This window comes from Saccopteryx bilineata, chromosome 2 (assembly GCF_036850765.1).
Source record: "Saccopteryx bilineata isolate mSacBil1 chromosome 2, mSacBil1_pri_phased_curated, whole genome shotgun sequence".
Taxonomy (NCBI): Eukaryota; Metazoa; Chordata; class Mammalia; order Chiroptera; family Emballonuridae; genus Saccopteryx; species Saccopteryx bilineata.
In genome coordinates, this window is record NC_089491.1 from 383,378,574 (window position 1) to 383,401,555 (window position 22,982).

Sequence of the window (22,982 nt, forward strand, 5' to 3'; positions counted from 1 at the left end):
ATTCTCTTTAGAATAAATTGATCCCACTGCTGCACACCAAATATTCAAACATCAGCATGAGAAACATTCACCCTTAAAACCATTCAAATATCACATCAAAGTATTATGCATTCACCAGAATATATTAAAATGTCAATCTCTGCAGGATATTGCTTTGGTCTTTATTACATTATCAAGACACCTGCATGTTATGAATATTTTAAGCTGCTATTACCAACGAAGTCATGTTAGATTTCTATGAGAAGTGCTATTATGAGTATTGTATATGTACAAATGTTAACCTTTGACTGTAAGTTTCCTTTTGAACATAACTGTTCGGGAGAATCTGCCTGTGGGTCTATTTCCCTGTCTATTCATATTTCGTAGCTCTGCTTACACCGTTTCTGCTTATTTGGGCTTGCCACTGGTTTTCAGTGATTTCATTTTAAATACTAAAAGATAGTTGCTATATGTCCAGGCTGAAAATTAGATGAATGGTCATTGAGGCAACGTTTTAAATCATTATCAGCAAATATGCAACTAGAAACACATGTATGACAATGGCCTCCAGATCTCTTTGTCACGATTTTGGTTGAAAGAACCTTAGACTTGGGGGTGATGGGAGTCCAGCTATTCTTCCTTAGAGGGGTGAATCTGTGATCGTTTTATTTTCACTGTTTTTTCTCAAGCAAATACAAAGTGGTTGGTGACCTACGTTATCAGTAAATATTCTGAGAAGAAAATGTGTGCTAGGAGTTTACAATATCCAGACCAAACGGGTCACACACACCTCTCCACGTCATCTCCAAGCGAATGGTAGAAGGTTGGTCTGACCCGGGACTCCTGGAAACACATTAAAATCACCAGGCAATTGTGACTCAGTTTCATTTTGGCAGCCGGACTGCATCAGCCCCTCAGGAGCTGATACTATATCCTAATGAAAATTGCATTATACAAGCAATGCACGTGGAAAACAACCTCATCAGCGCTCCATTCAGAGGAGCCTTAATCCTGTGAATGGCAAAAAGAAGTTTTCCAAGGAAAGGACCTGGAAATGCGGAAGGGCCGCATAAAATCCCGAAGCCCCTGTGGGCGGGGCTCCTTCGCTAAGTCAGGAAGCCCTGATATTGCTTCCCTGGAGAAAGAGGGTGGGTGATGGAAGGAATCTCTCAGGATCACAAGTCAGAAGGCTCCTGTCTGGGTCCCAGATCAATCCCTCAGCACCCATATCCTGTTGGGAATGTGAGTTAACCCCTGTGTTTCTAAGAATCTTTTTTATGAGTAGGAGGACGGAAAAGGAAACCGTTTGTTCATCCTGCTTCCATCAAAGGGTCATTGAGATCATCGCATAAGATAATGTTTCAGAAAGATTTTACCATATAAAGAAATGCATTGTACTGTTAAGGGATTTGTCTTAAGTTCCTGGAGGCTTCCTCTGTTTCCGTGGGAGTCGCTGGGATTCTGGGGGCAGACTGGGCGCCTTAAACTTACAACTACACGATAGAAGAAAACGGAACTACACCGGGCCACACCGGGCCCCTGGAAAGGCTGGAACCCACAGTTTCTGTTTCTTTTCAACCACACATATTGTTTGGGACCACTGCCTCTGGGTTGTCTTCTGGGTGGGATGGGTGAGAATGTTGCCAAACAAACCTGAATTATCCAGAGCCCTGTAAAATGCGCAATTGCTTTTTAAGAGGCGCGGTGATGTTGTGTGTTCCCTTCGATTTTTGGCAGTAACGATTTTCTGCAATTTGTGGTTTTGCCATTTCTCTTTACACAAGACAACACTCTGGCTCCTATTCAATGCCCCACTGGTTGGGGGTGGGGGATGGAGACAAGGAGGGGAGGGGAGGAGAGAGAGATTCCCTGAGGCTCTAACCACTCCAGAAAAAGAAGGAAATATTAATGAATTAAGTCAGAAAGAATGCTTGAGACTAGTGGAAGCTGGTCCGTTAGTGGGGGAGGAACAACTGTTAATAAGTTGCGTGGCATGGTTGGGACTTTATCGGGCTTTTGTGGGCTAGGCCAAGGTCTGTCTGGGTTGCAGGCTCTGTCTCTTATTCTTTTCCCCTGTTTTCAGCAAGGCAAGAGCAATCTCTTCTACTGGCTGGCTCCCTCTGGCTTTTTCTGGCATCCGTGGGATTCTCTCTCAATACTCCACCTTTAGGTGAATGCTTGCCAATGACACTAAGTTGGTTTGTGGAAATTACCTGAAGATCCATGTGCCTGTCTTCTTGCTGCTGTTGTTCTGGTTGCATTTTCTTCCTCTTCCTTGAGGCCAAATGCTCTTTGCAGAGGAGGACTGAGGCCCGCACTCCAGAGGCAGGGCACCAATGTAGCATTTATCCAGTCAAGAGTGATTTGCTCTGTTTCTAGTCCTCAGCTCAGGAAAGCCTTAGCCAACATGCGTTGCTTTCCTATGGCCACTGGGCATTGCGCTGAAGGATTTAAAGCTGTGTGAGGCATAAAGCTTTGTTGTATTCCTTCTCTGTTCACTTCTCCATATCAAAACAGCCCCCTGCTCTCCGTGGAGTAGATCCCTGGGACATACACTCTAGTTCCCAGGCTTTCTATGCACAAAGTTAATTGCACGCGCCACTTATTTCTTCTTTCATGACCGAAAGGTCACGGTTTCTTTTGCTTCTAAGAGAAATATAGAGATAATTACTACTCAGGTTAATTGTATAGTTTTTGTGTATTAGGGAAACGATGGTCTTCTTCCTGCATATATCTGTTTTAAAGCTTTAGGGAATTGTTAGTGTCTTGCCATTATAAATCATGGGATTTAATTTTGGAAGATGCTTTCAACGGGAGGCAGTTCAACAGCCCACCCCAAGCCATCTTCCTCACAACATCCTCTCTAGGACCTCTTTCTATGGCTCATCAAAGCCCAATCAATGTTTTTTAATTAAGTGAGAAGCGGGCAGTCAGAGAGACAGACTACTGCTTGCGCCCCTACCAGAATCCACCTGGCAAGCCCACTACCTGGAATGCTCTGCCCATCTGGGTTGTTGCTCCGTTGCTCAGCAATCAAGCTATTTTAGCACCTGAGGTGAGGTCATGGAGTCATCCTCCATGCCTGGGGCCAACTTGTTCAAACCATTTGAGCCATGGATGCTGGAGAGGAAGAGAGAAAGAGAAACAGAGACAGAGAAGGGGGAGAGGGATGGGTGGAGAAGCAGATGGTCACTTCTCCTGTGTGCCCTGACCAAGAATTAAACCCAGGACTTCCACACACTGGACAGACAGTCTGCCACTGAGCCAACTGGCTACGGCCACCAATCCATTTTTTAATAGCTCAACACTTCAAACTTTCTTTTGCTAACCTGAAATATAACTTTTAGGTGGTTGGTTGGTTTTATCTTCTGGAAATTGACTTCTTTCTCATGACAACCCTCCATATATTTTGGAATCTGATGCCATTATACTCTCTGAGGCCTCCTTGTCCAGGCTCAGCTTCCCAGTTCCTTCAGTCATTCTTCATATGTCTTGGTTTAGTTATCCTTTTTCATTTGTCCCCGTCACTTTTTTCAACGTCCCTCTTAACATATTACAGCCAGAATGGAAAAGAATGCCATCAAGATGACTGACCATTGCAGAGCTCCAGGGGAAAAGAAAAGCTCTTCTCATTCTGGTCATGTTATTCCTATTACTGTAAGCTAAGAGCAACTCACAAATTTTAACAGCACTTTAGACCTGAGGTTAATCCTAAAACCTCTAGATACGCTATATAAAAGCTGCTATAAATGCAGGGGTTTTCCAGTCACGAATTTATGAATTGATTTGGACTATAATGCAAACTTTTACATTTATTCCCGATGACACTTCTTAGCTTCAGAATATTGGGGAAAACTGGTAGGATGCTTTTCGAATTATTTTAAATCCTGTCCCAGTTTGATGGCACGTTTGAGTCGCTTGTTGACTTCATTGAAAAGATCAATGAAATAGTGAATGTCTGTATTTTGAGCTTCTCAAAGGTGGACTCGTGTTTTATACATCATCGTCTCTCCTGAAATGTCTGTGACATGCTGTGAAACAATCATTTTGCTCAACAAAAGCTTTTATGAAATCAGTCAAGGAAAGTGGATACAGGCAGCTTCCTAACATCCCGACAGAGAGCTACCTTTAGAGTGATGTCAGTGATATTAGTTCTTAGGAACTAAGAACAAGATACATATTACACTATATTGCTAATGCTTGGTGATTTTGTAGCATTAGCTCTGTTAACACCCTAACAGGGCTAACACCTTTAGAGCTGGATTGCCTGGATTCTTATCGGACCAGACTTTGCTAGCTATGTGCTTTGGAGCAAGTTACTTCACTTTTCTGGGTCTGTTTTCTGATCTATAAAATGAAGATATTATATATCTCTACCTGCCTCATAAAGTTGTTGTGGTGAGTCAGTAAATTGCTCCATGTAAAGAATACAGACAGTGGCCAATAATATAAAAACAATATTCAAGAGTAGTAATAGTTGTCTTATTCTTGCTTTTGTTGTTACTGGGTAGGACATACTAGTGTAATTACCCTATCTGAAGAGGAACAAAGACAAGTTTGCCATAATTTGTTTATAGTGAACCCATATTGACTCCAAATAATAATTTTATTATCAAAATGCTTGTGTAACCTAAATAGAATTCAACTGATTCATGGCCCATCCAAGTTTAGGTATATATTCTAAAGAAACACAAACATCTAAAGAGATGAAAACAAAATCAATATTTACTAAAATCCTTCATAGGGGAAATATAATACATTTCACAGAAAAATCTTGTCTCTTTCTCTCCACTGCTCTGTATAACACAGTCTTAGCTGGTGTTGCTTTTTTCCCTCATTTACCTCTCTCTCCTAATCATGCTCACTTCTTCAAGATCAATAAATTGCTAGATGACTATTTTCGGTCTCCAAAAATTTCATTTCCTATGTAATTTCAACAGAGCCCTTTAAGGGTTCTTCTGGAAAAATAATTACATATATAATATGCTTATCAAATTTTATTGCTATAATGGCTGTGTGGCATACAATTTACAAATAATAAAATTTTAATAATAATAACATATATAATTAATAAGAAGAAAATACATAATACCCTTTATTTAGCCAACTGATTCTCACAGAATGCTAGTGTTGATTTTTGCTTGAATTCCTGTCTCTGTAGCTGACTGGTGGCTGCAGTTGATGAATAAATGTAGTTTGCATGTAGATGTGGTTGATATTTTTATTTATGTTAATGAGTAAGACAAAGTGAAACTGCAGAGATGTATATTACAGATCTACTTGTTCATCAATAATATAAGCAATTCTTCACTAAGTTGGATAATAGTTTTTAAATTCTATAGAATACTTCCTCCAGTGTCTGTAGTATTCACAGTATTAACAGCTCTGGACACAACACTACTTTTTTCTTAATATGCATTATTAGTATTTTCTGCATCACATTTTAAAATCTGAACAATCACCAAGACAATAAACCAAGCTTTGATATATAGTATTTATTGATTTCTGTGGAGTTAATATTCCTATCATGGCCAATGTCAAGTAGCCAGCCTGGCATCACTGAACATGGAATTAGGAAGGGATATGTAGTACCTTTCTATGGTATCTTTACCCTGCAGATACAATAGATAAAAATAACCTAGAAGCACAGGCAATAGTAAAATGTCTTAAACAGGAAGTGGCGAGTTTTGAGTATTTGTTTCCTTTGTTTTTAATACGTTACTGCATTATAAATTTATATAGTTCAACTTTTTTAAATGGCTGTGATTAATAAACAACTAACAATTTCTGAAAGTCTAACAATTGCCTCTTGCAAACTGGCGATTTGCTGGTCCTTATCTATAAATCACTGGTCCTCCATCTGTAGATAGCAGTGGAGAAAAGAAGTTAAAATGCAACGGTGAATATTTACAAGTTTATTTTTTCCCAAATCACAAATTATTGTCTTTTAAATCTATTATAAAATTTTACCAGAGACCAAAACTATTTCTTAAGTATTCAGAAGCCACATTCTACCTTGCTGGCTATTAAAATATGTTTTCACCTTGGGTATTGATTATTGATTTAAAGATTCCATCATTATCTTTTCTAAACAATTGTTTAGAATGCAACGTCAGAAGCTCAAGTTAAGGAGAGTGGGAAGAAGATAATTGTAAGAATGTAGATATTTAAGCCGGGTGGATCCCAGTCGGGCGCATGCGGGAGTCTGTCTGACTGTCTCTCCCCGTTTCCAGCTTCAGAAAAATAAAAAAAATAAAAAAATAAAGAATATAGATATTTAATAAAATACACAACAGGAAACGAAGTTTAGTTGGACCTGACACTAACTTGAATTGGGGAGTTTCGTCAGAAATGGAAGGTTATCAAGAACCGAGGAAGCTCTCTCCTCTCTGGGGCTTCAGGGCTTCTCCTACTTCTGTGGACCAGGTCTACCTACTTACTCCTCAGATTGCATATGGCGGCCAGAGACATCAAGGAGAGGACATGTTAGCTCTGCTGTCCACTTGGGAAAGTCATCTCAATTCCTAATGCCAAGTTCATAAACCCACATGGTTCAGGTCCTCATTGCTTGGGGCCCCCAGCCAGCAAGTGAGTAGGATTTCTCAGCTGGAAATATCTCTGGTCCTGTTATCTGTGGCTGATGGGTTTTTCTTTTTCAAATCAAGATTGTATGTTGGCATTTATAAAGTATTCTGCATCTATTGAGATAATCTGGCTTCATTTCTTTAATCTACTTGTATAATAGATGATATTCATAGATTTTCAGATGTTGAACCATCACTGCATTCCTGACATACTCTAATCCATAGTGCTTTTTAAAAATACATTGATATATAATTTGTACATATTCTATTTAAATTTTTAAATTTATATTCACTTATGAGAATGACCTATAGTTTTTCTTTTTTGTCATTATATTCTTCTTTACCTTCACCTAGCATTAAGTGTCCTTGTGCTTTGGAAATTTTATGTATATTTACTTTTTTTTAGACTTTCCTCTCTTTCTCTCCCTCCTTCCATCCCACTCTCTTCCCCTCTCCTTATTTAAAGGTTCTGGTGTTGCTTCTACTCTACTCCCCACCCAGAACTCCCAGTTCAACCTAATCTCTAATAGGGGCTTATGCTCCTTCTCCATGGTGCTATTGGGGAGATCCAAGATCCAAGCCCACAAGTGGTAACAATGGGCTCAGTAACTGTTTATAAAGCTAGGAGTGTGTTCTGCAGCTTCCCTAGGCCACAACTGCAGTCCCAAGCAACAAGCCACAGCCCCTTTGTTCTTCCTTTTTTTTTTTTTTTTTTTTCCATTTTTCTGAAGCTGGAAACAGGGAGAGACAGTCAGACAGACTCCCGCATGCGCCCGACCAGGATCCACCCGGCACGCCCACCAGGGGCGACGCTCTGCCCACCAGGGGGCAATGCTCTGCCCATCCTAGGCATCGCCATGTTGCGACCAGAGCCACTCTAGCGCCTGAGGCAGAGGCCACAGAGCCATCCCCAGCGCCCGGGCCATCTTTGCTCCAATGGAGCCTTGGCTGCGGGAGGGGAAGAGAGAGACAGAGAGGAAAGCGTGGCGGAGGGGTGGAGAAGCAGATGGGTGCTTCTCCTGTGTGCCCTGGCCGGGAATCAAACCCGGGTCCTCCGCACGCTAGGCCGATGCTCTACCGCTGAGCCAACCGGCCAGGGCTGTTCTTCCTTTGATAAGCAGAGAAGACCTACATTCCTCAGCTTCCAGTCCGCATGTGATAGCAGCATGTGTAATCCCAGTAACCACAGGAGCAGCACGCCTCGCTCTTCCTGATTCTTGTCCTTCCTTGTCCTGATTCCTGACTGAAGCTCTGCTGGTGGGCTTCACCCCTCCACTTGGATCTTTGTCTTTCTGTTTTATTTGTAATCTGTAGACATAATGGTTTGTTTGTGAACAAGGCTATTTCTTTTGAATATGTGATATATTTCATTGAATCCTATAAACAACATCATTTTCTGGGGGAATGAATCAAGATAAGTATGTGAATTAAAAACACACACACACACACACAGCCTGACCAGGTGGTGGTGTAGTGGATAAAGCGTCAGACTGGGATGCGGAAGACCCAGGTTCAAAATTCCATGGTCGCCGGCTTGAGCTCTGGCTCATATCATTTGAGCAAGGGTCACCAGCTTGAGCCCAAAGTCGCTGGCTTGAAGCCCAGGGTCACTGGCTTGAGCAAGGGGTCACTCACTCTGCTATAGCTCTCCAGGTCAAGGCACATATGAGAAAGCAATCAATGAACAACTAAGGAGCCGCAACAAAAAATTGATATTTCTCATCTCTTTCCCTTCCTGTCTGTCCCTCTTTCTGTCTCTCTCTGTCTCTGTCCCCCACACACAAACACACACACACACACACACACACAGGATGATAGCAATAGAAGGAAACACTAGTGTCAGAACACCCTCCTTTTCCTTTGTCCTACTTAAATCATCACATTTTCCCCTGGCTATTTATTCTAACTCATGTTTTATCTTCCTGCGGTTTAATTGCTTAAATATTTTTGAGCTCTATACTATGATCAGGCACAATACAGCACAGAGAAGACAGTAATAAAGGAGATAGGCGTGGTCTCTGTCTTCATGGAATTTGTGTCTAATGTGGGAAACAAACAAAAATTTACAATGCTTCATGACAAAATATTATCAATGACTAGCAATTATAAAGACAACATCTATTTAACAATCAATTACATATTCACTTTAACTTTTCTCTAATTTTTATTTATGGATTAATGATGTTTTCCCAGATCTGAAAGACCCATGAAGACAGTAAATCTATCTCCCATATTTCCCTTATTTATGTCCATGATTTCACGCACGGAACCAGGGACCACCATGTATCCTTCAGTGGGGTTAAAGGTTGCAGTGGGTTTCAAGGCGCCACAACACACTAAAAGGCTGCTTTAAAATTGGCTGTTATTCCTGTTCATCAGTGGCCATCATAGAGGTTATAGAACTTTTTTTTTTTTTTTTTTTTTTGGTACAGAGTGATCTTTACATCTCCGAGTTAAGGGTATGGTTTAGAATAAGACTGTTTGTTATTTTTGAGTTAATTTTAAAAAGAAGCACCAGCTTATTGTGTCTTCGTGTTAATTTAATTTTAAGACTAAAACAGAGTAACTTGAAAGTGGCTAGAGTAACCTTATTCCTGATTTATGAAGCCTCTTGTCCTTTAAAAGGAGAGAGACAGACCGAGAGAGACTCGATGCTATTTAAAAGACACTGTAAAAGCTAGCATCCCAGATCATGAGGAGATACCGGTTTAAAGTACTTCCAAGGAACTTCTATCCTATACTCCAGATATCTGGATCAAAATAAAAGATGATAAAATCACATCCACCAAATGGCTGTCACCAGAGACAGAATATACAAGTGCTGGTGAGGATGTAGCAGAGTTGCAATCTTAGTCATTGCTGGTAGATGAGACCTTTGATTCTGTCACTCTGGATGACTGCCGTTATCTATGAAAAATGAATATGTGCGTCCCCTATTACTCAGCAGTTCCATCCAGATGTAGATGCCCAACAAAGCTGCACTGTGGTGTCCACACAGTGACATGGCATGCAGCCACGAGCATGTAGACTCTACAGCTGCATGCCACCACGTGACTAGATCTCAAACAAGGTTGACGGATAAAGCCAAACAATGGAAAGTGCTGACGTAACCGAGAATCATTATGAACCCCCTTTGAGACGTTTACACCAGATTTAATCCAAATTTGATGGCTGTCAACCTGTTGAACATTTCCAGGTCGGCATCAGTTGGACTAGATTCAAATGACCATCTCCCAGAATCTAAGTGATTGGAAAGATATCAGAGATTCAAAGCTAAGAAGGCAGCGAGCAAGGACAGGATATGAATGCTGATGTCCAGCGAATGAGGTCAAGTCCTCAGGCAGATACTTTGTGGCGATGAAAATGAGACCAGGAAGAAGTAAAGCCTGAACAAGAAAGCTGAGGACCAATAACAAAACCCAAACAACTTGGAAGGGATCACACAGTGAGTTAATGTCCCCATTTAGTACTCAAGCACCCAAAGACAATAAAGAAAGAGGATCTCATATTGGGAGGACCACAACAGTGGCAACATAGGGACTCATCCTGATTTGAGGCCCAGGGTAGATAGCTGGACAAAGACCAGAAGGTGTGGTGTGATTTGGAAGCCAGAAATGGGACTGGCTTACAAAAACTCGACAGATACAAGAGGCTCTCAGGGAGAGAGACTGACTGCTTCTAGCCAAGGGATTGATTGAGATGGCTGTGAGCCACCTTCTCACCATGGGAACCCACTCGGGAAACATGTTTCAAGGGCTCATTTTGTAAAATGATACATACACATTTACATCTTATCTGGAATTTCAGTTTTAACCCCCACAATTGTATAAACCTAACATTTTTATGTTTTCTATTAAAACTTAGGACCTCTATCATTATCACATTCAGTAACTCAGTGCCTTTCAATACATTTTCAGTTCAATGAAACCTTATTGTACTGCAGTGGTCAGTTTGCCCCAGAGTTCAGCCCTAGACTCTTAGGAAATATCAGAGATGAAGTGGGGTGGTGGCTAAGAAAGCAGGAGATGCCGTTTGGAGGGGCTTTCTGAGTGGCACACATACAATGTGACAGAAAGGGACTGGTGACTTAAATTACAGTGTACGTGATTGGCTGTCCTCTATGCATAATGCATACACTTCAACACACCTTTAAAATGTGTATCAAGCATGTGCTATGTGTCAGACACTGGGCTAGGTATGCTAGGTGAAGATACGATGTGTAAATAAAAACAGGCAATACCTGTACACTTAGTTAAGGAGCCTCATATTTAATCCAATAGAGGCAACAAGGTCAAGATAGAGAAGAGTAACTAAAGAAATCCCTTCTCCCACAACATCTGGCCCCAAATGAGGAGAGACCACCTTTAGTCATTTTTCCTGGGTTGGTATCTTTTTTAAGACTTCTCAGCCTCCTTCTCTCTGTGCTTAGTGCCCAAAGTCACATTCGCAGAGTCATCTTTCTCAAGGACTCGCTGTGATTGTATTATGACAGTTCCCAAGCCTCCGCCTTTAAGACCCAGCAGCCTACAGGTAAAACGGAATCCCGTCTCTCTGAGAGGCTTTCTCCGTTCCAGGTCCTACCACACATCTTTATGGTTCCTGGGTTTTATACGTAAAAATAGATGCTGAGTCATTTCATGAATGCAGCCAGCCAGGAGGGCTGAACGTCGCTGGCTCCAATGGGCGTCGGTCAGTCAAATGGTTAGATCTGTGGCTCTAACAAGAGTACCAGCAGGAGTGGAGAGGAAAGAGCTCTAGCTCCCGAGGATTCCCAAATACTGGAATAACCAAACATTTGATGATTGTTTACTTGTCTGTAGCCTCTTGAAATTTGCTGGGTATATAGCTAAAAAAAAAAAATTGCTATTTGTATTTTAAATTCTAATATTCCATGGTTCACTTTTTTTTTGCAATCTACAAATTTAATGTATGATATTCAGCAGAAAAGCAAAATAAAATGGGAGTTCAAGCGCGTGAGCAACGGTGCCCACCCTCCTCTCCCTCATCCTTGGCCAGGCACCAGTCACTGGGGCCTGAAGGGACTGGTCCCTCGAGTCATTCATTTCATGCACTTTCTGACTGTCATGGGTAAAGGTCTCATCTATTGGTGAGTGATTTTAGTAAAGAGGCTTGTTTGTTTGTTTGTTTTTTATTTGTTTGTTTTTTAACATCACAGCACCTAAACACAGGATAACTACTTGACTTGGTGCTCCACAGTGATCCTTGATGATACCCTGGTTGTTTTGGACCTAAGTTTCTAGAGTGTATAATGAATTTTCACTCATCACTTTGACAATTGGTCATTTTTACACATCAACTTTAAAAGCTAATTCCCGCATGGACTGTGACTCCATTGCGATTCTTAATGTTGTCAGTAACATTTTTAAGAGGCTAGCACACACTTAAGTAATGCAATTTTATCTGTATACAAGATAAATCATTTTATTTACAATGTTTTAAAGGAGAACCCACCCAGGGTCCCTTTTAATTATGTCCTTAAAATGAAGACAAAATAGAAGTGGGGGCTAAGAGACACTATCAAGAGAAAAGCATCTCTAAGGAAACTGGAGAGTCCAGCTTTTATTCTGAAATGTTAACACAGGAGCTGTGCTGGGAAGCTGGTTTTTGTAGTTTGTCTACAGCCCTGTCCTGCTTTATGGATTCTTGTACTGGAAGAGCTTTGTTGCAATTTATTAAAAGAGAAGACAGGCAGCATCAACCTACTAAAGGTCGCAGAAGAAAAAGCAGACAGGTCTCTTCTCCTGAATCAGGTTCAAATGGTCCTGCCTGTCAAGATAGCATTACTTCGTGGAAGAATATATTATTCACCCAAAAAGAGGCATCTGCAACTGATGTTGCTCCTTTCTCTATTCCACACCACCACCACCACCTCCAATCAGATGAGGAAAAAAAGCCCATAGTGCTTACAAGGAGATTCCAAACTGCATTGGAAATGGAACCTGGGATATAGGCTATCCGGATAACGGAGGTCGGCTTCCTGATTTGTGTGTTTGGTGCAAACCAGCCTCGTTCACAGTAGCACGGGTGGAGGCTTCAGTGAGGACTAAACTGAGACCTTTGTCTGTTGTGCCTTCCAAGAAACCAATCTCAAAGAGATCAAAATCCTACAGAGACATCATTACATCAGCCAACCCTGACCCGTCTGTCTCTGCAGCTCAAGTTCATGGCTGCAGCTCGGGTTACAAAGTTGCCCGTGTTTGTTGGACCGGCTTGGTTTGCAACCTTTTTCTTATTATTTTCTTTACACACAAACTCCTTTTGTATATTTTCCCCTGGTGGAGCTCATGCTTTGAAGAAGTTGGTCTACTACACAAATAGTTAATTTATCATTAGGTATTACAATTTTTATGAATCAAAATGGGACATGGCCAATCAGAACTTTGACTCGGCTAGCGTGTGAGTTGTTATAATTCTATAACAAAACAAAGAAACTTCTCATTTTCAATTGCTTTTGAGAAATGTAGGTAATTTCTTACTGGTATATACAACGTGTCACTAAAAGTTATGCTCAAGTCTAGCATGCAAATGTTAAGGGTAGCCATACATATTCCAAGGGGGCTTCTATTTCAAAAATGTAGAGACTATTATAAAAGCCCCCTGTACAGTTTGCCTTCTGGGCACAGGCACCAAGTGTCAAATCCTCATTCCAGACTTCTGCCTAATTTTCACCTTTGAATCCACAGTTAACCCACGTAAGTTAACAGAACATCAAACCAAGAACTAAGCTCTGCTGCTTTCAGCACTTAGAACAGTTTTCCTGAAGTCATGCTTATCACTAGAATATCTTTATTTTTTCATTTTTGACTCCTGTTGATAAAATGCCAAGAAACAGAACAATAAGCCACTCTAGTAACTGACAAATATGTGCTGCTTTGTAGACAACAGTGGCACTGCTGATGAAACTCAGAGGAAAACAGCTTCACGTTAAAAAAAAACAAAACAAAACACAAAAAAACACAGAATTACGTGGCTCTTCAGAAAGCTCCAGAGCAAGTCTGACTTTGGTGCAGGAAAGGAAATGTATGGATTTTAATATATATAATAGACAGACATGCAGGTCGTTTGAAAGTTAAGCTTATAGACCTTGAGCATCACAGGTATTGAAGATAAGGCACTGATTGCCCACAAATATTCCATACCTTAGACTAGCAGGCTCAGGTGGGAAGAGGCTAAATAAAGTAAGGATTTCAGAGTTCTATACTAGTGACGTAATAGCAATCATCACCACTGAGTATTGACTATGTGCCGGCACTGCATTGGGTATTTTATACACAATAGCAATAATTACCACTGAGTACTGATTATGTGCCCGGCACTGCATTGGGTATTTTATACACAATAGCAATCATTACCACTGAGTATTGACTATGTGCCGGCACTGTACTGGGTATTTTATGCACAATAGCAATCATTACCACTGAGTACTGATTATGTGCCCGGCACTGCATTGGGTATTTTATACACAATAGCAATCATTACCACTGAGTACTGATTATGTATCTGGCACTGCATTGGGTATTTTATACACAATAGCAATCATTACCACTGGGTACTGACTATGTGCCCGGCACTGCACTGGGTATTTTATACACGTGTATTTTCCAAATTACCCAATTTAATCTGGTTAGTGACACTGCAAAATGGGATTGTTTCAGCATTTTACTGAAAAAAAAAAAAACCCAGAAGGTTAGTTATGAAGCATTCTGCCCAAGGTCACAGGCAACTAGAAAAGGACAGGACTGGAATTCCTATCAAGCCCATCTGACTCGAAACCCCATGTTCTTTCCTCCACACTTAACTGCTTGCTTCTTAGGATTGCGTACAACTGAAAGAACCGACCCGTCCCCAGCCTTCAAACCTGGCCCCAGCACGTGTACTCTAAGCCTGTCTTCTTGAAAGCTTCTTAGACAATGGAGAGTGAGATCTTATATTACATGGGCAAAAAGCAGTGTTCTGTATTAACTTCTGTTAATTCTGGAGAATAGGATAGAACAGTCCTACCCCTTCAGACTCTTCTATATACCTTTGGATGGGGGATGTTATCGTGTCAGGAGAAAGTGATTCAGTGTACTCAGTAGGCAGCTACCAGGCAGTCTTCAGGAATGGAGTTTTTTGAAAATAACATTGCTGAAGGACTGGACTCGATATCCGTTATCTCAGTGGCTCCTCCCCACAGTCCTTTAGGGAGGCATCGTGGTCACCATCGCACAGACGACCCCAGGGAAGTTTACACAGTCATTTAGCTAATATGCAGGGCATTTGAACTTTGAACCTATATATCTCTACCTTCAAAAACTCACCCCAGGACACAGAGCATGAAGAGCCCTGTTGTACAACACCTCCGACAGATGCACGTCCCTCCTACCAAATGTCACGGTCTGTCCCAAGGTCTCCAAGATTTATTCTGCCTCTCATTCGACCATGTCCAGCAATAACCCTAGTTTCCATTTACTGTACACCAGTCGGTGCCACTTACATAATTATGTTCCTTACATGAGTATGCCCAGAGAAATAAATATCTGTTGAATGACTGCAAGATTTAGCACATCATTTAATGAGCAGAACAATGTTATGAGGTGTCGATTACAATGTTTTTGTAGGTGGAAGACAGAGGTTTATAGAGGCCCTAAGTGAAAAAATTGGGAAGCTAGAATTCGAGCCTCGATCTGGTCGCAAAGCCCCTGCTCTTCTTCCAAATGACCCTACCTGGAGGTCACCATGGGGGAGTTCCATTGGTTTTGTTTGTGTGTATGTGCTTTTGTTTTTGTTTTGTTTTGTTTGTTTGTTTTTGTTGTTTTGGGGTTTGTTTGTTTTTTGCTTTTAGGTTTTGAGCGTTAGATTTTATTACATTTGGCATGAAAATATATTGCGTATTTGTCAAGGATTTCTCAGAAACAGACCCCAAGTCAAGGATGAAAGTACACGAAGTTTATAAGGAAGCGATCCCAGAAAACATGAGGAAGAGAGTGAGAATTGAGCCTCGAGCAGACTAACCCTGTGGACCTTGGAACAGTCCTGCTGGGGAGACTAGGACCAAGGGAGGCAGGGAGACAGCAAGGAGAGCGCCCCCCTGTGAGAGCAGCTTGGAATGGAGCCGAACATTCCCAAGTCACAGACAGTCTGGCTAGAACAACTGAGGGCACCATGAAGCAATAACGTACCAGGAGCTGAGATTATCCTAACCTTCGAGATCGTCACAAGAAAAGGTTTTTGAAAAACGTTAAGAGTAGACCTGATGGGTAGCCAGCTATATCATGTTCCTCCTGCTCAACATGATAAAAATGTAAGTTTTCCCCTAATCTGTCCATTCCAAGGAAACCCAATCAAAATACCACCAGGGTTAGCGACAGAGCTAGACAAACTGATTCTGAACTCCATACGGAAGAACAAAAGCCCCCCACGCAGCCAAGACAATTCTGAAAAGGGGCAAAGATCGGGCAGATGGACATGAACAGACAGGTTTCTAAAGCAGCAGTCACTAGGACAGCATGTACTATCGCAGGGATAGACAGACAGACAGCGGGATAGGCTAGATTCCAAAGACAGACCTTGTAAGGGCCCCGGTCCCTACAAGAGGGGGCCCTGCGGCATGGGTGGGGAGGGTGGGCTGTTCAGTAAGAGTCATGGGGCTGTTGGCTTTGCGTAGGGAGGTAAATGAGAAGAATTTTACATTTTTCCATATGGAAAGTCAATCGTCCCACGGCACTTATTGAGATTTAATCACTGGGGCTGCTTCCAAGGGCTTCTGGATTTTCTGCTGCACCATTTTAGCATTTTTTTCTCTGAGGCAAAAAAAAATCTGTGCAACAGTTTTACTGTATCTATTCATCAGCGATTGAAACAAGGGTTAGGGTGTTGGAAGTCCACTTGCTGCACTCTTCTCACTTTCCCCACCGAAGCATCTCTGTAGGAACGAAAGGCCCATTTTTTCATAAAAACGAAATAGAAAAAAAATAACATAACCCTGGAATCCTCCGTTCTCGATTTCCTGTGAAAATTTCAGCTCAAAAAACCTAGTTGTACTCTTTCCTGGAAGCCCAGGTGGTGTTGAGACATACTCACTTACTACATTCCGTAAAAGTCTTGCCGTATTTTGCCTGCCTCAGAATGCACAGCCAGTATGTTTCATCTTCCATGTGAACTGCAATCGATGGAAACAGTAGTTCACAAGCTCTTGAAGTCAAGTTCCATTGCACGGAAAAGAACGGCAGAATTGATTAGTTGTTCGAGCCATGGGCATAGTCAAGTGACAGACAGCATGCTTGCCAAGACTTTCTCACTCTTTAATTTGACATGTTCCTGTCCAGAAATAGAAATGTTTATGTCACTAATCTAGAGAACTTGGTATTATTACTCAAAGGGGTGAATCAACACCCCACAGAGTCTTTTTTTCGTAAAGCCTCTGGTTGGACTAGGCCACGGAAACTGTAGTTATATACCATGTTACAAAGGGCAAAGCATACCCTCAAGAGTTAAGGTTTCTGGCTTCAGCGAGCCAACCGTTGATTAGGACATAGGCAATGCAGCTCAGGGTTCCCCTTCTAAATACAATAGACAATTATGTGTGGTCATGGGTTTCAACTAATATAGCTATCATTGATTATCATTTGAAAGTTTATTACTCTTGAACAATATGAACAATTTGTTTTTTCATTCAGGAAAGTTAGAGGACACACTAAAGTTGGAGGACACAGCATTTTATTTCTTGAATGTATTTATACTTCATCTCTGTCCAAAAAAAAAGTATTGAATCTGCTTACAAGAGCCATATACAATCTTATTAATAATAATAAAAAAGGGTAGTCTTACTAATAAAAAAAAATTGTCATTTTTTCCAAAGAAAGCTAAATCTGTTTGCTCAGAATTTCATTACTTGGTCTCCTGTAATGAGGGAGCTTTGCATAGCTCTGCAATGGTGTGAAATAATGTTTCGACTGTAACTTAGAAGAGGTAACCTTACAAGCATGTCCAGTTCTTCAGGGAGTACAGGAATAAAGAAGAGCTTAGGAAAGTGTATGTAGGTAATTTTTAAAAACCGAGGCCTCTGTTTCTAGAAAGGGCATTTTTCATTCTACTTCAGCTAACATTTGGCTTCGTTACGTTGCTATCCACAAAGACTTTTCTCATGCAATTAGCAGAGAGTGTAAATCTCTTGCTGCCCAAAAGGTCTTCTCTCCAATGTCCAATTTTTCAGATTAGGCATCCATGCCATAGCTGCACAGTTTGCATTTCCACTTAGTGTTTTGATGTTAAAAGTCACCCCCATGACCTCATCTCGTTAGTTTTAACTCCCACAGCAGACGAAGCTTGAAAGCTAATAGGGAAATGCATGTTCTATCAGGAAAATTAAAACTTTAAAAGTAACTTTAGGAAGAGTTCTTGTGGGTCTGTATGAAAGACTCTTGGAACATGAACGCTGAGAAACTAAAACTAGAGGAAGGGAAGCAAAGGGTGGGGATAGCTTATAAAATGAATGCCAGGAAGTCCTATCGCGATGCTGGATTTGAGTTACAAATCTGTCTCTATAAATTGGTGGTCAATATCTTTTTGTATTGATTTATGAGCCCCTTTAAAGATATAATAAAAGTTCTGAAGCATTCCCTCAGAAACAAACAAAAAAAATTATTTATTTAAAACTTGCTGTCAAAAAATAATGGGATTTTTTTTTTACACCATGAAGTTTTCATAACAATTTAATTTTAATTTGCTAACATGAATGGGTAGATGGAATTATTACTTTCCAAGTATCATCACAAATATTTAGAAGTATTTTCCTACTTCTGGGGCTGGGGAGTGAGAGGGAAATGTACCTCAAAGTTATAACAAGGGGAATGGGAATCCATATGAACGTTAGGAATTATTTGTAGCCTGACCTGTGGTGGCACAGTGGGTAGAGCATTGACCTGGAACGCTGAGTTTCCTTGTTCAAAACCCCAAGGTCACCAGATTGAATGACAGGTTACTAGCTTGAGCATGGAATCATCAACATGATCCCAAGGTCGCTGGCTTGAGCCCAAAGGTTGCTGGCTTGAAGCCCTAGGTTGCTGGCTTGAGCAAGGGGCCACTGGCTCAGCTGGAGCCCCCTAGTCAAGGCACATATGAGAAACAATCAGTGAACAACTAAAGTACCACAACTACAGTTGATGCTTCTCATCTCTCTCCTCCCTCTCTCTCTCCTTCCCTGTCTTTGTCTCTCTCTCTATATATAGAAAAAATTATTTATATACTGAATAAATAATAACTCATGTAGGTATATAGCAATTTTTATAGATAGATGTGGTTTTGATAAATAAATAAAGCTTATTTAAAAGGAAAAAAATCCAGAATTTGAGAAGCTTTTCAAGAATGTATTGATTTATTCACTCACCCCTCCATTTATTTACCCAACAAATATTTATTGAATGCTTATTACATGCCCAGTCTTTGGGATACCGAGAATGAGTTTCGGAAACATCCCTTAGATTGTAAACTCCTTGGGGGGAGGTACCGCGCTGGCTCAGGGCAGTGAGCTGTCAGACACCTCACTGTGCCGGGCACGCTCTGCGCCACGATCTCAGAACACGGCTCGCAAGCTGGCCTCCCTCTGGTGTTCAGCATCTTTACAGGTTGCTGGTCTGTGCAGAGAGAATGCGAACTCCTTTATCCACTCAAGGTTGTTACCCCTGAAGGGGACTTCAAAAATCGTGCATTTTCACTCCCTATGGACAGAGAAACAGAAGGCGTGTGAGATAAAGTGACTTCTCTAAAGTGACACAGCCAACTGGTGATGAAACCAAGACTGGTTGGAACTCTTGTTATGCCCTTTTCCCGACAGGAAAACGGAGGCCGTAAATCTACAAAGGAAACATCTAACTGTCTTCCCCGGGCTCACTCCCTTCATTGGTCGGCCTGTTTCCTTCCCTCCCACCTCTTCAAAGGTTATTCTGTAAACTTGGACAGCATGCAGTGCAGTAAGATAAACATAATGAGGGAGGGAGGGGCTCTGGAGTGAGACAGGAGGTGAGAGAAATTAGGTGAAACAAGAAGTTACTTTAGAAACCTCACGAAACGTGCCTATAAGGTTGTACATGGTTACTTAATATGGGCCACCAAGTAACCAGTCGGCACTTCCCAACATCCAACTCGGAAAGGAAGCAAAGTTCATGGTAGGCATCCGAGAAAAAAACAACCTGGACCGTAAAGAGGTGACATACTCTGTGATTCCAACGACATGACAGTCTGGAAAAGGCAAAACTGTGGTGACAGTCAAAAGCCCCAAGGTTGCCAGGAGCAGGGGAGGAAAGAGGGATGTAGTTGGAGCACAGGGGATTTTTAGACAGTGAAATACTCTGTATGATACTGGAATGTCATTCTACATCTATCCAAACCCATCGAGTGTGCAAGCCAAGAGTGAACCCTAACGTGAACTTTAGACTTTGGACAGTGATAATGATGACGTTCATCGGTTATAACAAATGCCCTGCTCTCGTGGTGGATGTTGGTGACGGCGGAGGCTGAGCATACAGGGGTTAAGGGATATGAGAAATCTCTGTACTTTCCTATCAGTTTTTCTATGAACTTACATGGCTCCTAAAAAATTAAAGTTTCTCTATTAGAAAACTAAAATCTAAATGTTCAGGAGAAATATGACTGCTCCCAGCTTTAAGGTGATAAACATCATGAATCCTGTATAGAACTTGAAGAACAAATAGGTAAATCTAGCTTCTCGGAGGCTTCCTGCTTTGAGCCAGAGCCCAGCTCCAAATGCCTAGCATGGAGGATTTGACCTCGCTCTGCCAACACAACCCACCAAGCGTTGACATTTGCCCCAGAAAAAGAGACGCACTGCTCCCTTTAGGCTCAGGTGGTGTGGAAGGGGGTAGTCCTGGGAGAAACAGACTTGTTTAAAGAAGAACAGTGCATTTCCCCGTTTTCTTTGGGCCCCCAAAGAAGTCAAAATTAATTGAATAAACTTTTAGAAGTGTCTAATTTTTAATGGAAATTTAATCACTATGTTCTCCCAGTGAAAAAATAGCCAGATTACAAGGCAAAAAAGTCAGTGGGGTAAGTGTAACCCAATCCTACTTTGTAAACGGGTCCACTCTTCACTGGACTGTTGTGTATCACGCGGCTGTTACACAAGCTTGTTACATCTTAGACTTTCAAGACAATCCAGTCCTGCTTGGGCTCCTTGGTTCTATTTCCTCACTACTGGCTAAGCCTCCATACCTTAATAATAGGAGTTGATGTAGGAACTGACAACGTCATAGATAGTCATTTTGCCTGAAGAAAGAACGTGTTGAGAGGGAAGCCCTGCCCAGGGAGAGGCTATTCACATTCGGAATCCTTTCACCGCTCAGCGATGTCAAAGGCCGGAGCTCCAGTGAGTCTGAGAACAGCCGGGGAGGCATTAGAAAAGATGGACTAAAGTATTTTCAATGACTCAGGCCGAGCCATTTTATTGGGCAGTAGAGGAGTATGGATTTTAACCTATTATTTGTGAGCTTGGAAGGAAATAACTATATGCAAGTGAGAAAATGAGAACAATGTCATATTTCTTGGGTCTCTCAAAGCCTGGGCATTGTGCCTTTGGCAGACCCGGGGGATGAGCACCACGCCAGTGTTCCCACCTCATGAAAGGAGCCTGGAGTTCAGGAGTTTGTGTTTTCATGATGGAGAATTACTTGAGGCTCAGAACCTGGAATAGAGTAGACGAAAGAGAGGATCCGATTCTGAGGGTCTACGAAAGAGGAGGGTGGAGGGCAGAGAATGTGACCAGCTGCCCCCGTCACCTGTCCCATCATTCTTTTCTCCTTGATAATTACATCATTAGTCTACATGCAATTATCAATTAATATAAATGTTTAAAGTAATTAAAAAGAATATGCAACATATTAAGGACCAACTGTGAACCAGGCACGTTCTATATTATACATAAGAACTGTAACAACAATTCTACGGTGTGGTTAGTAGTGTCCCTATTTTACAGATACAAGATTAAGCCGAGACATCATCGCCTGCCTAAGGCTACCCATCTAGAAAGTGACAAGTCTGGAGTTCAAACCTAAGTCTAGCATTTTTGCCAAATAACACTATCTCCCAAGACTCTCAAGAGTCACTGAAGTGAGTCAAGTCAGAATGGGACTTTGTGATTGTCCACTCATTCCAGTTAGGCCAGTATTACTTAACTGCATACTGATCAGTGTCACCGGCTTTGAGGTCAAGTCCTAGATCCTCTAATCGCTTTCGTGGGGACCTGCTCAACTCACTTGACCTTGGGCTCCTGATTTGTAAGTAGGACATTGCGATGGTACTGACTTGAAAGGGTTAGTGTAGAATGGTGAGATGATAAGTTAAAGCCCTTCACGTGGTGTCTGGATATAGTGAGCGCTCAGCTGCTTTCTGTCGATGGGAGTGGAGATAGTGATGACGATGAAGAAGAAGAAGAAGAAGAAGAAGAAGAAGAAGAAGAAGAAGAAGAGGAAGAGGAAGAGGAAGAGGAAGAGGAAGAGGAAGAAGAAGCAGCCTTGGTCCTGGGGTGCAGATGTCATCTCTCCAATGCTGCCACTAGGAGGCTATGATAATGGCCAGAGACTCGAAACCTGGAGCTGGTAAGGACCCTGGGGATTCATCTGTTCCTTGCCTCTGGCTACAGATGGAGCCGCAAACAACAGGGCCACATGAATACAAGATGCTACATGACTGATTTATTCATTGGCCCTTAAACATTAACAGTCTGTCTCTTGCTCATGACTCTGGAAAAAAAGAGTCAGTCCCAGAGGCTCCGGCCTGCAGACACCCCGATGACACAGTGGGAGCAGTTTCCAGCGTCTGTAAAGCCCTCCGCTCGGGCTCGCAGCTTCCCTCCCAGGGTGATGGCCTCCTCAGAAACCCGGCCAGTTTACTCACAGCCGCCGACCCTCCCGGCCACAAGCAGACGAGGACACGGAGACGATTGAGGGGACTCCTTCCCCCCACCCCTTCCTCCAGATGTTTGGCACCAGGGAAACAGGCAGAGCCACAGTTTCCTTTGGACAATTTAAGAAATTAATATTAAAGGATGTGTCACCTTGGATCTAGAAGACGGGTCGCCAGGGGTTTCCTCGGCAGCATTCGGAGCTCCAGGAGGGGACTTGGGAATCGGGGGGTGGGGGGGCACATAGCTATCTTACCTGTCTTCTCCTTGCTCCCCACGAATGCTCCCTTTCCAGGGCACTTCGTCTGTGCTTACCCTGCCGTAATCCAAGGCTGCCCTGGAGTCCTCACTACGGCTCCTCAGCCTAAGGTAGGAAAGAAATCCAGACCCTGACTCCAGCTTCTGCAGCAGATTGAGACGTTGCTACTGAGGCTCAGACTTTTAGCCAGAGTGAGAGGAGATGTCAGAATTAACCCTTTCTGGCCTCTCTCTGTTCCCTTGCC

At 42.0% G+C, this 22,982-nt stretch overlaps 1 protein-coding gene across 1 annotated transcript in view; it reads left to right on the forward strand.

Moving 5' to 3' along the window:
* ANKFN1 (ankyrin repeat and fibronectin type III domain containing 1) overlaps positions 1-22,982 on the forward strand; it is a 349,730-nt gene that overhangs the window by 90,945 nt on the left and 235,803 nt on the right. The gene's annotated exons all lie outside the window — the stretch shown is intronic.